Raw genomic sequence first — 13,232 nt, 5'->3', positions numbered from 1 at the left:
ATAATAAATAAATAACAATAATAATAAAATAAAAAAATAAAATAAAATAATAAAAACAAAATAATAATAAGAAGAAAAAAATAAAAAATAAAAATAAATAATAATAATAAATAAGAGAAAAGGAAATGGACAACCTAAGCCTTTCCTTCCTCCCATAGGTAATTATCCAGCTGACCTTTGAATTTCCCCAAACTGTCAGCCGCTACCACCCATGTAGGTAACTTATTCCAGTAATTTTTAACTCGTTGGCTAAAATAAAACTTCCTGCAATCCAGTCTAAACATCTCCCCACCATAACTTGAAATTATGGGCCCTAGTTCTAGAATCATTTATAACTGTGAAAATTTCGTCCTCATTCATTTTGGTTATGCCTCTCAGAGCCTTAAACATCTCAATCAAGTGTCCTCTAAGGTGCCTAGTTTCCAAGCTCTGCAACCCACATATTCGAAGTCATTCCTCATATGACTGCCCTTTTGCCAATTTCACCAAGCGAGTTACCCATCTCTGGACCCTTTCAAGAACAATGTGTTTCTTTATGTGCGGTCTCCATACCTAAACACAGTATTCCAAGTGTGGTCTAACAATAGCCTTATATAATGGGATTATGACGTCCTTATCTCTACTAGTGATTGTTCAATAAATCATCGATAGGACACCATGGGCCCCCTCCTTGCAACCAGTCCACAATGGTTGGAGAACTTCATATCTGACCATACCGTAATACCCAAGTCCCTTTCCTCCACTACTGCCTTTAGTTCAACTCCACCAAATGTATATGTTATTTTGGGGTTACTGTTCTCCATGTGCAATACCTTACACTTTGCTGGATTAAAGGATAGCTGCAATTTTTCTGACTGTCCCTATAGTCTTTCTAGGTGAAACTATCATTAACTACTCTAATAATCTTTACACCATCTGCAAATTTAGACATCACATCCTCTATCCCTTTATCGATGTCATTAATGAAAATCAAAAACAACAATAGTCCTAGTACTGATCCTTGGGGAACCCCACATCTTACAATAACCCAATCTGAGGAATAACTATTTATCACAACTCTCTGCCTCCTGCCCTGAAGCCATCCAGCTATCCATCTATGGATTTTCCCAGTAATTGCAACCTGTTCCAGCTTATAAAGTCACTGCTCATGTGGGACTGAATCAAATACTTTGCTGAAATTCAAATAAACAATGTCAAATTTATTACCAAAGTCCAGCTCTTGAGTGACCCTGTCAAAATAACTAACCAGATTAGTTAAACGTGATTTTCCCTTTACAAAACCATGCTGAGTATCCTTCAGAATTCCATTTCTATCTAAATGATCATGAATTCCAACTTTGATCATTGCCTTCATGATTTTCCTTACTACTGAAGTTAGACTAACTGGCCGGTAATTTCCCACTTCACTTTTAAAACTGCCCTTATGTATTGATGATACATTGGCACTTTTCCAATTCAACGAAATCACTCCCGAGTCAAGTGATGCTCGCATAATTCGCATCAGTGGTTCAATGCACTCACTTCCAGCCTCCCTTAAGATTATAGGGTATATGCCATTAACCCCAGGAGCCTTACTGGCCTATAGGCTCGAAAGTTTTTTTTATAAATAAACATTTGAAATTTCAACATCATTAATTACATTTTTTTAAACTTCACTCCCACAATTTTTCACTGACATACAGTGATTTTCTTCTGTAAATATCAATGCAAAGTAACTGTTGAGTTCATCTGCAACTTCAGCTGGGATATCTAATACTATCCCACGTCCATTACATAAGGATCCAATCTGGTTTATTCTTCTCTTCTTTGCATTTATATATGTGAACAATTCCTTATCCCACCTCTTTGCTCTCTTTTCCAGCAATTTCTCATAATCTGCCTTTGCCAGCCTAACCTTTTCTGTAGCATTATTACAGATCAATTTGCAGCTGTTATAGGCTTAAGTACTTTTTATTGCTCTATAACTTTTCATTCCATCTTTTTCTGCTCAACTAATCTGGCAACTTCATTATTCGTCCAACTTGGAATCCTCCTAGAGTAGTATTTTTTTAAATGGTATATACGCATTCAAGGATTTTGTGATTAATGGTTTAAAGGTATACCAAAGTTCAATTGTCATTCTGTGAGATATCTACCCAATTAATAGAGGCCAGGTAGCACCTTAAGCCATCATAATTTCCTTTCCTCAAGTTATAACCCATTCTTTGCTTTTAACTACTGCTACCTCTCTCTCTCTCTCTCTCTCTCTCTCTCTCTCTCTCTCTCTCTCTCTCTTTCATCGTCCACAGTAGAACTCCACGACTATACCAATGCTAGAAGTATAGTAAATAAATTTGATGAATTTGAAGTGTTGGTCAAAACATCAAAGGCGATATCGTTGGGATATCAGAGACGTGGTGTCACACTGATATTAGGAATGCAGAACTGGAATTAGGGGAGTATAATATGTACAGAAAGGACAGACACGATAGGAAGGGAGGAGGTGTCATGCTGTTAATTAAGAAAAACATAAAATCAAAAGAAGTGCATCCAGTTGATATAGATGAACAGTGCACTGTTCAGTCAGTTTGGTGTGACATAAGCACTGCAAAAGCAAAAATAAGAGTAGGAGTGTGTTATAGGCCTAATGACTCAAATGAGTATAATGAACAATTGTACAGAGAAATAGAGTGGGCTACTAAATAGGAATGTCTCATAATGGGGGATTTAACTTCCCAGATATTGACTGGAACTTGTGGGTTGCTCCCTCACACACTAGTAAGACTTTTGTGGATTTATTGGATGATTGTTTTCTGCAACAGCATGTTCGAAAGGCAACCAGAGAGGGTAATACTCTTGATCTGGTTATGAGCAGTGATCATTCGTGTATTAAGAATTTGCAGATAAAGGAACCACTAGGGGGCAGTGACCACAGTATACTGATGTAGGATTTACTTAAAGATATAATTACCATTAGGGATAAAGGAAAGGGTTTTTGCCTCTGTAAAGGTGAGTACAGTGGTCTCAGACAGTTTTTAAATTCTGTACAGTGGGATCAACTGACGATGTTATCAACAGTAAATTCTAAGTGGGAAGTATTCAAGGAATTAATCGTGGAAGCTACTAAAAGTTTCATACCTATTAAGAAATATTGTTCAAGGTTTAGGCCTAAATGGTTATCTAATGAACCAATGAGACTCGTAACAGAGAAGAAAAATGCATGGGATTGCATATAAATTATCAAGCGACTCAGAAGCCTATGGCAGATATAAGCTAGTCTGTAATCAGGTCAAAAAGGAGGTTGGGCAGGCGAAGGCAGATTACGAGAAATCTTTGGCAAAAGATGCTAAGAAAAACAGCAAGGATTCCTTTACTTATAAAAACTCTAAAAGGAATGGGATGAATCTGATTGGTCCACTTGATATTGATGGTTCAACTGTTGATGATCCTGCTCAGATAGCAAACAAACTGAATGAGTATTTTGCATCTACATTCACACGAGGAGTTATTAAGGTTTGAAAATGGCAAAAGGTTATCAAATTGTAGCAGGGTGCTTAATCATTTTGTAATAACTGAGAGCAAAGTGGAGGAGAAACTGTTGAAGTTAAACATAAGAAAGGCACCTGGGGTGGATGGGATCTATTCAGTTATATTAAAGGAGGCAGCAAAGCAACTAAGCAAACCCTTAGCCATAATTATGAGAGCATCCTTGGACTCAGGGGAGGTCCCCACGGACTTGAGATGTGCAAATATATCCCCAATTCACAAAGGGGTATCAAAGGGTGAGTGACACGAGTAATTACAGACCAGTTAGTTTAACTTCTGTTCCTGGTAAAATAATGGAGTCACTGGTTAAAGATGCCTTGCAGGATCATTTAGACAAGACTGCAGCAATAATTCAGATACAGCATGGGTTTGTTAACGGAAAGTCTTGTCTGACAAATTTGATAGGATATTATGATGTGGTTACAAAGGAACTGGATGCAAAAAATAATTTTGATATCATATATTTGTATTTCAATAAAGCTTTTGACACTGTTGTGCATGGAAGACTATTGTACAAATTGGAGCAGAATTGTATTAAGGGTAAGTTGTCACAACGGACAAAAGGATGGTTGAGTGGGAGAAGACAGAGGGTGGTAATCAATAGGTGCTGCTCTTCATGGACTAATGCTATTAGTGGAGTCCCACAGGGTTCGTTGTTGGGTTCACTGTTGTGTTGTATATTTATCAATGATATTGATGAAGGTATATCAGGCTTAGTGTCGAAGTTTGCAGATGATACAAAGGTTGGCAGGATTGTTAATGACAGTAATGGCAGTGTGCTACTGCAACAGGATCTAGATAATTTAGGCAGATGGGCTAAGAAGTGGCAACTGAAATGCAAAGTACTGCATATGGGTAGAAGTAACCCCAGAGAAACGTACCAACTGTGTGGTACTACACTTAACGTGATAGAAAATGAAAAAGATCTGGGTGTAACTGTGTAGTCAGATATGAAGTTTTCAGAGCAATGCAAACAGGCTGCCAGGGCAGGTCATGGGGTTTTGTCAATGATATATAGGAATTTTGCTAGCAGGGAAAAGGAGGTGATTGTCCCTCTATATAAGGCAATGGTCAGGCCATGCCTTGAGTACTGCGTACAGGTCTGGAGGCCTCATTTTAGGAAGGATGTAGATTTGCTTGAGCGTGTACAGAGAAGGGCAACAAGATTGGTGAGGGGAATGAAGGGATCCTCTTACCAAGAGAGGCTTAAGTTCTGCAAATTGCAGTGGCCGGAGACTAGGCACCTGCGCAGTGATCTGATTGAGGTCTATACGGCCTTGAATGTGTTGAGCACGCTGAACTCTGATGGCATCCTTCCACTTGTTCAGATTACGAACCTAAGGGGGCATAAATTCAAATTAAGAAAAGACAGATGTAGAATAGATGCGCAGAAATTTGCCTTTAGCCAGTGGGTGGTTAATTGCTGGAACAAACTTCCATCTGTCGTTGTGGAAGTTGATAGGTTAAATAAATTTAAGGAGGAACTGAACAGGAATTTGGAGGGAATGGTGTGATTTTTTTTTTTTCTTTTGGCTGATGCCGCATAAACTCATACACTTGCTTTCTTGCATCACATTGCCACTACTACTACTACTACTTCCTGCTACTGATTCCTGTATTGTCAGCCCTATTATGTCATCTGAGTCATGGGTGATGATGAGGTATAGAGTATTGTTTTCCCTAGTACCTTCCCTGACAGTTGATACAAATAGCAATCACTTAGTTGATTTAAAAATTTTGTCCCCCCCATGTGGAGTTTCCTTCTCATTTGCTCTATTTAATTAGAGGCAAATTAAAATCGCCCATAATAAGACATTCACGTTTACTTGCCTATTCCATTTGCATGTAGAGGCTCTTATCATATTGTCATCTTATCATCTTCAGAATCACTTGACCTGTAGAATACTCCCACCCTTATTATACCTTTGCTTCCAAACCCCAGGGGCTCACATCTGGTAAGTATGGGCTTGGCACACCCAGAGTCCTGAGTTGGATATCATCATTCTTCTTTTTCTTGGTGATTCCCTTCTTCTCTCTCTATTTCTGGGTAATTCGGAAATTTTTTTTTTTTTTTTTTTTTTTTTTTTTTTTTTTGAATGGTGCAGCATAACCCTCAGGCTTCCTTGTACCATATGGCTAATGATAATAATCTCACGCCATATAGATTCTATTTTAACATGCAAAATGAAAGTATCTGGGACGGCTTTCATCGTGCTCAGGCTGCTTTCGATAAGAAACATGACCACATCACCCCTTCAATCTTCCCTGACCTTCTTAAATACATTATACATACCGTGCAGAAACTCGTCATCCCCTATCTCTGGGTGGCACCACATTTCTGTAAGCTCTATTATGTTAATGTTACTTGTCCTAACGAGAAGTTGGAATTCACTCATTGTATTAAACGACACTTCTGACATTACTGTACCAACAATTAAGACTTAGCGTTCTTGTATAGTTAACTATGCTAACACACCCTTAAAAGTTATATAAGCTCACTTCCCTGGTATCAGCTGCACGCTCATTTAAAACGTTTCTGCCCTCAGAACATCTTGCTAATGTGTACTGTTGTTCACCTGATTGTTTAACAGTTGGACCACTACTGAGACCCAATGTTACAATTAGCATTAGCAGACATACGATGCAAGAAAGCAAGCTTATGCAGCAGCAGCCAAAAAAAAAAATCTGCTCCCTTTCACCCCTCTGTTCATTCTAAATACCTGTCCAGCTCAGCCTTAAATTTATTTAAGCTATCAACTTCCACAACAAAGGATGGAAGTCTGTTCCAACAATCAACTACGCGCTGGCTAAAGGCAAACTTCCGCACAACTATCCTACAACTGTCTTTCCTCAATTTCAATTTATGCCCTCTCAGGTGATTATTCTGAGCAAGAGGAAGAATCCCATCAGCATTGAGCATGCTCAAGCCATTCAAGGCTTTAAACACCTCAATCAGATCACCTCCAGGTGCCTAGTCTCCAGACACTGTCATCACCAAAACTTAAGCCTTTCTTCATAAGAACACCCCTTTGTTCTATTAACTAATCTTGTTGCCCTTCTCTGTACTCGTTCCAACAGCTCTACATGCTTCCTAAAATGAGGCCTCCAGACCTGTATACAGTACTCAAGGTGTGGCCTGACCATTGCCTTATACAAAGGGATAATCACCTCCTTATCCCTGCTAGAAACATTCCTGTATATCATTGACAGGAATGTTTCTAGCATGACACCAGGAGCTACTCTTGCAGACCATCTAAACTGCTCACAAAACTTTATATCTGCCTGCACAATTACCCCAGGTCCTTTACATTCTCTACCAGTGTCAGTGTAGTACCATAGAATTGGTACGTTACTCTGGATTATTGCTTCCCATATGTTATACTTTACATTTGTCAATGTTAAACTTCATTTGCCACCTCTCAAGCCCATCTGCTCAACTTTTCTAGATTCTGTTGCAGCAGCATACTGTCATTAGTGTCCTTACCAACCCTGCTGACCTACGTATCGTCAGAAAAACTTGGAAATTAAGCCTGATATACCATCATCAATATCCTTTATAAATACAGAAAACAACAATGGACCCAAACGTAACCCTGAGGGACTCCACTAATAACATTAGTCCACAAAGAGCAGTGTCCATTGATTACCACTCTCTGTCTTCTCCCACTCAACCATCCCTTTATCCATAGCAGCAATTTTCGTCCAATGCCACACTGCTCCAATTTATGCAGCAGTTTTCCATGTGTTCTAGATCCATGTGTTCTAGAACAGGATCTAGAACAGTATCAAAAGCCTTTCTAAGATCCAAATATATGATATCAATGTTATTCCCTGCATCCAGTTCCTTTATGACCAGATCATAGTATCCACTCAAATCAGTCAGACAAAAATTCCCCTTAACAAAATCATGCTGTGTCCGAACTATAACTGAAGTTTTATCTAGATGATCCTGCAGTGCTTCTTTAACCAGTGCCTCCACTAATTTTCCTGGAACAGAAGTTAAACTAACAGGTCTATAATTACTTGTGTCGCCCTTTCATCCTCCTTTTGTAAATTGGGGTCACATTTGCCCATCTCCAGTCCATCGGTACCTCCCCTGAGTCCAAGGAAGCTCTCATAACTATGGCTAAGGGTTTGCTTACTTTCTTTCCTGCTTCCTTTAATATAGCTGGATAGATCCCATCCATCCCGGGTGCTTTTTTTTTGTATATCTTCAACAATTTCTCCTACATTTTCCTGTCAGTTATTACAAAATCATCTAGCTCACTGCCAGAGTTTAATTCACCTCTCGCTTTCCCCTCCCTGGATAACTCCTCACGTGTGAATGTAGATGCAAAATACTCATTTGGTTTGTTAGCCACCTGAGCAGGATCATCAACAGTTGAACCATCAATATCCATTGGACCAATCTGATTCATCCCTTTCCTTCTAGAGTTTGCATAGGTAAAGAACTCTTTGCTGTTTTTCTTTGCATCCTTTGCCAGAGATTTCTCATAATATGCCTTTGCCTGCCTAATCTCCTTTGTGACTTGGTTACAGACCAGCTTATATCTATCATAGGCTTCCATGTGACCCATTAATTTATATGCATGCTATGCATTTTTCTTCTTTGCAACATGTCTCCCTTTAGTTCATATGACATCCATTTAGGTCTAAATCTTGAACAATATTTCTAAGTTGGTATGTAAAGCCTAGTAGCTTCAAAGATTAATTCTTTGAATGCCTTCTATTTTGAATTTGTTGTTGGTAACATCAGTTGGTCCCACTGTATAGAATTTAAACACTGTCTCAGACCACCGCAGTCGCCTTTACGAAACAAAATCCCTTCCCTTTACCCCTAATGGTAGTTACCTCTTTGAGTAAATCCCACTTCAGCACACTGTGATCACTGCCTCCTAGTGGTTCCTTTATCTGCAGATTCTTAAAGCATGAAGAATCACTACTGATAATCAGATCAGGAGTATTACTGCCTCTAGTTGCCTTCCGAACATGCTGATGTAGAAAACAATCATCCAATAAATCCACAAAAGCCTTGATAGTGTGTGAGTGACCAATCCGCAAATTCCAGTCAATATCAGGGAAATTAAAATCCTCCATTAAAAGACTCTCTGATTTACTGGCCCACTCTATTTCCCTGTACAGCTTTTTATTATATTCATCAGCGTCATTAGGCTTTTAACACACTCCTACTCTCAATTTTGATCTCCCAGTGCTTACATCACAACAAACTGATTCGACACTGCACTCTCCAGCAATGTTGACTGGCTGCACATCCTTGGATTTTATGTGTTTCTTAACTAATAGCATAACCCCTCCTCTCTTACTATCCTCTCTGTCCCCAGATGAGGAAACCAGTAGACTAATTTTACTCTGGCAGGTCCTGCCATCTAATTTTCTGAGATTTCAGCAGCGAGGATAAAAAAAAAAAAACCTGAGCTGGGATGCCACATGGCGACCTGGCTCAGGTCGCCATGTGGCATCAGCATCTGGGCTGAGTGTCATAGGAATCAACTCTATCCGAGTTGTCGGTCCAGTATTTGTTCTGGAACAGAAGCAAGGATCCATTTCTTCCAGGTACATGAATCTCTTCAGGTTCTGCTTGTGATTGTAATTAATTAATTTCTTGTGATTAATTTCCTCCATTAACAAAGTGAAAACCTCACAACTCTCTATTGCCAAGAAGAAAAATACCAACGATGTTTATAGCGAGCTCCCTAGTTAAAAAAAGTCACCCAACATAAGGATTTGGATGTCACCTGAGACAAAGACCTCACCTTCTTGCCTCACTTTAATGCCAATTGAATGAAGGTATATTCGGCTTTATGGGCAGTAAAACAGGAGATCTCCAACTTCCATAACCCACACCTTATCATTAAATATATTCTTTGATGCATAATCCCAATTCCTTTATATGCCTCGACTATATAGTCCTCAGCACCCTCATCATACAAAGCCAGGTTCCTTTCCTGGAATACTGGATTTTGAAATGGCTAAATAGAGTTGCTGGGCTAACACCTACAATCTCAAAATTTGTTCTGGTCACCAATCTTAATATGCTTCCTTGGAGGTATCACACCATCTCTAGGAACCTTCTTACCCTCTCTCAGCTTCTATCCAGAAAACTGAGCTCACCTAATATATGGGATATCATCACTAGACTGTCAGACAGGAGAAGATGCCAGATCAACACATCCCCATACAGATCAAAGCTGCGTAGCATGTCCTCCCTGGACAACATGTTTCCACATAACTCCTTCCAAATATTGAACAGATTAGACATAGATGTTGAGAAGCTCTGCAAGGACAGAACCTACAGATCTTCCACTCTTGCAGACATGTATGCCCTCGTCATGCTCTAGGTGGACTCTGAGATCCCGCGCTATCCATGCTCTGTTGTATCTGTATGTACTTTTATATGTTGTATCTTCATGTTTATGTATCTTCACTAGAGGTGTTTAAGGCTGTGTATTGTATCTGGGCTCTCTAGACAATGCATTTGTCTGTTATTTTTATTTAATCTCTGTATGTAAAGGGACATTTCTTCGGAAATAAATTGATATTAATAATAATAATAAATTTAGTCCAACAGTCCATATTAATGTTTTCATCATTTGCTTTCTTAATTCTTCCTTGAAATTTCTTCTCAATAGTTCTTTTCTATTACTAAATGCTTCTTTCCCTTTGTAATTCTTGTTTTTATTTCTTCCAGGCTTTTCCCAATTTTTGTCATTATGCTTCCCAAGTATCTGTCGACCTGTTCCAATATTAATCCATCTAATTTTTTTGATTCTTCTTCCCGGCCACTTTTAAATTAACATTACCTTGGTTTTATTGCTGATAACCTTCACATTTTACTCCTTTATTGTGCTGTTCAAGATATCCAAGGAGCTCTGTAATTCTTCATTATTAGCAAACTATCTAGTCATCTGCAAATGTTGCTATCTTTATCTTCTCCCTTCCTACTTTTACACCTCCTTTCTGCTCTTCTTTGAACTCTTTCATCAGTGCTTCTGTGCATAAATCAAATTGTACGGGGGACATGGAACATCCTTGCCTTACACCCCTACCAATGGGAAATCATGGAATATTTTCAAGTAAATACAACAGAGGAAGCATTCGAAAAAATTAATAATATGGCTACTATAACTGGCATTACTGCTTCGTTACCACTGTAAGGAAAAGATTGAAAGGACATCATTTCGATTATGAACGTAGAGAGGAAACTATTCAGGATCCACAACAAAATTTCAAAATTAATTTTTTCTTTCAAATTATGGACACAACAATTTTCTCGTTAACTGAAAGGTTTACAAATATGAAACATGTAGAAATATTTAAAATATTTTATAATATTTCTGAATTAAAAAAAAAAAAAATGGTAATTTAATGATTTCTTAAATCACTGCAAAGATTTATGTAATAAATTAAGTGACACTGACCATAATGAGTCTGAAATTGATGGTTTAGAGTACTTCAAATTTATATTAAAGACAATATTACTCCATTTGAAGTGTTACAATATAGATTTAAAAACAATTTTACAGATACTTTTTCAAATGTAACAGTTGCATTAAAAATTTATGCAAATTGGGGGAACAAAGCTGCTCTTACCAAGAAAGAGCTTAAGTTCTGCAAATTGCAGCTTCTGGAGACTAGGCTCCTGAAGCTGCAATTTGATTGCAGTGTACAAAGCCTTGAATGGGTTGAGCAGGCTCAAATGTTGATGGGATTCTTCCTCTTGCTCAGATTTGCACTTGCGAGAGTATGAATTCAAATTGAAAAAATACAGTTGTAGAATAGATGTTCAGAATTTTTTTGCATTTAGCCAGTGGGTGGTTGAATGTGGAAAAAACTTCCATCTGTTGTTGTGAATTCAAGCAAGAACTGGACAAACTTTTGGAGCAGATGGGGAGGTGAATGGGAAAAATTATCATTTGGAACAAATACACATAAATGAAATAATCAATAAATTTGCATTTCTTAAAGCAAGGAAATATAGATTTGTAATTTTTTTTAACATTATAATTTTCCTTTTATTTTATTATTACGATAGAATACGATTACTGTGATTTAGAATTTAAAGTTTATTTCCAGAATTTCAGAATGATTTTGTTATTTTTGTTTCTTGTTTCATTATATTATATGTGAGATATGTTGTAATTCTTTTCTTTTTCAATAATTAATAATAATTATTTACGAAATATTTTGGGGTGGCAAATTGGATTTCGCTTACTGCGGGCACATAGGGTCGCAGCGGCCCTGGTCTTCTTCTACATGAAGATGTAATATAGTTTCATTTGCTTCAGTCTTGTTGTCTATATCCACATGTATTGGGTATTGCTTCTTGGGCTGTACATGCACTGTTGGTGCTGATTTGTCTGCTTCTTTAGTAGTTGTAGGTATATTGGGTGGAACTGATACTGGAGTATTACTTCCTTGTTCTTGTAAACTTTGTTTGGCACGCTGTGGCTTAGCATTAAGCACTGACCTGCCCCAATTGTCAATTAAAGTGTTTGGAGGGACTGTGATGTCAATCTGAGTAGCAATAGAAACACTGTGTTGAATTGCGTGTGCATACGTGCATTTTAGCATAAACTGTATGATGTGCTTTTTGGCTTCCTGGTATGTTACTTTGTTTTCTGTTTTGTATATTTTTTCCCACTTTCCACATTTCACAATTTTTTGAATACTCCAGATGATTACCTTTGCAATTGGAACAGGTGAAGGAGGTTACAGTACAATCAGCTTGGGTGTGTTCTGTTGAACCTCAATTTGTGCATATCATCTGGGAGTGTCCATATTTCTGGCACTTATAACACCTAATGAGATTTGGGATATATGGATATTTATGACAATTTAGATACCCTGCTTTAATTTTTGTCGGTATGTTTGGGGTACTGAAAGTCAGTATTATGTTCCATGTAGGCGTTAATTCCCCATCTTTCCGGATTAATATTTGCTTTGTTTGTATGACTCATTTATCAGCCAACTCTTGCACAATTTCTTCCTCTAAGATGTTGATGAGGTCCCACTGTGCCATAACTCCTTTGGAGGTATTCAGAGTTGCATGTGGTGTTATTTTAATGGGTATTCCACCAAAGTTGGTCGGTTTTATTAATGTTTCTGAATGTTTTGCTTTTATTGTTTCTACCAGTAGATCTCCAGACTGTAGATGTTTTACCATCTTTGGTGTTCCTGCAGCATTTTCTAAGCATTTCTGAATTAGAAAAGGGGATAATTTTCCCCTCACAGGATCATCCGATAGTGAATGTATAAAGAGAAAGGCTGTGTGATTTTGTTGACATGGATTTTTTTTTTTTTTGCCTTTTATTTTAGTAATAGTCACGATCAGGTTGGTCCATATCGGTAGATGATCTCAATGGATCAAGTGGAGGAAAGGTTTCTTTCTCCATTTTATACTCCTTTTGGCCCTGAGGGTTGGTTTTACTACTCAGGTTACCAGCTCTGCCACGGGGAGGCAGGAGTAATGCCACGAGTGGCCATTGTGCCAAAGACCCATTGCTTAGTGATAGCAGAAAGTCTCTCCACAACAATGAAATCTTGCATTGAAAAGACTTTTGACTTGCAATCTATTAATTTTTAAATTCTCTATATTCATCTTCTAGCTATTTTTAATTGTTGTTAACATTCTATTCCATTCAAGTTATTTATTTTATTAGCTTTATATCTAAGAATTTTAATTTTAC

General features: G+C 37.9%; 1 protein-coding gene across 1 annotated transcript in view; it reads right to left on the bottom strand.

Annotated features, from left to right (window-relative positions):
• Window positions 1-13,232, bottom strand: part of LOC150091194 (integrin alpha-9-like) — a 504,992-nt gene that overhangs the window by 362,621 nt on the left and 129,139 nt on the right. The gene's annotated exons all lie outside the window — the stretch shown is intronic.

This window comes from Mastigoproctus giganteus, chromosome 1 (assembly GCF_048544385.1).
Source record: "Mastigoproctus giganteus isolate SK-2022 chromosome 1, ASM4854438v1, whole genome shotgun sequence".
Lineage (NCBI taxonomy): Eukaryota > Metazoa > Arthropoda > Arachnida > Uropygi > Thelyphonidae > Mastigoproctus > Mastigoproctus giganteus.
Note: the sequence above shows the minus strand (reverse complement) of the source record. Positions and strands in the feature narration are given on the sequence as shown.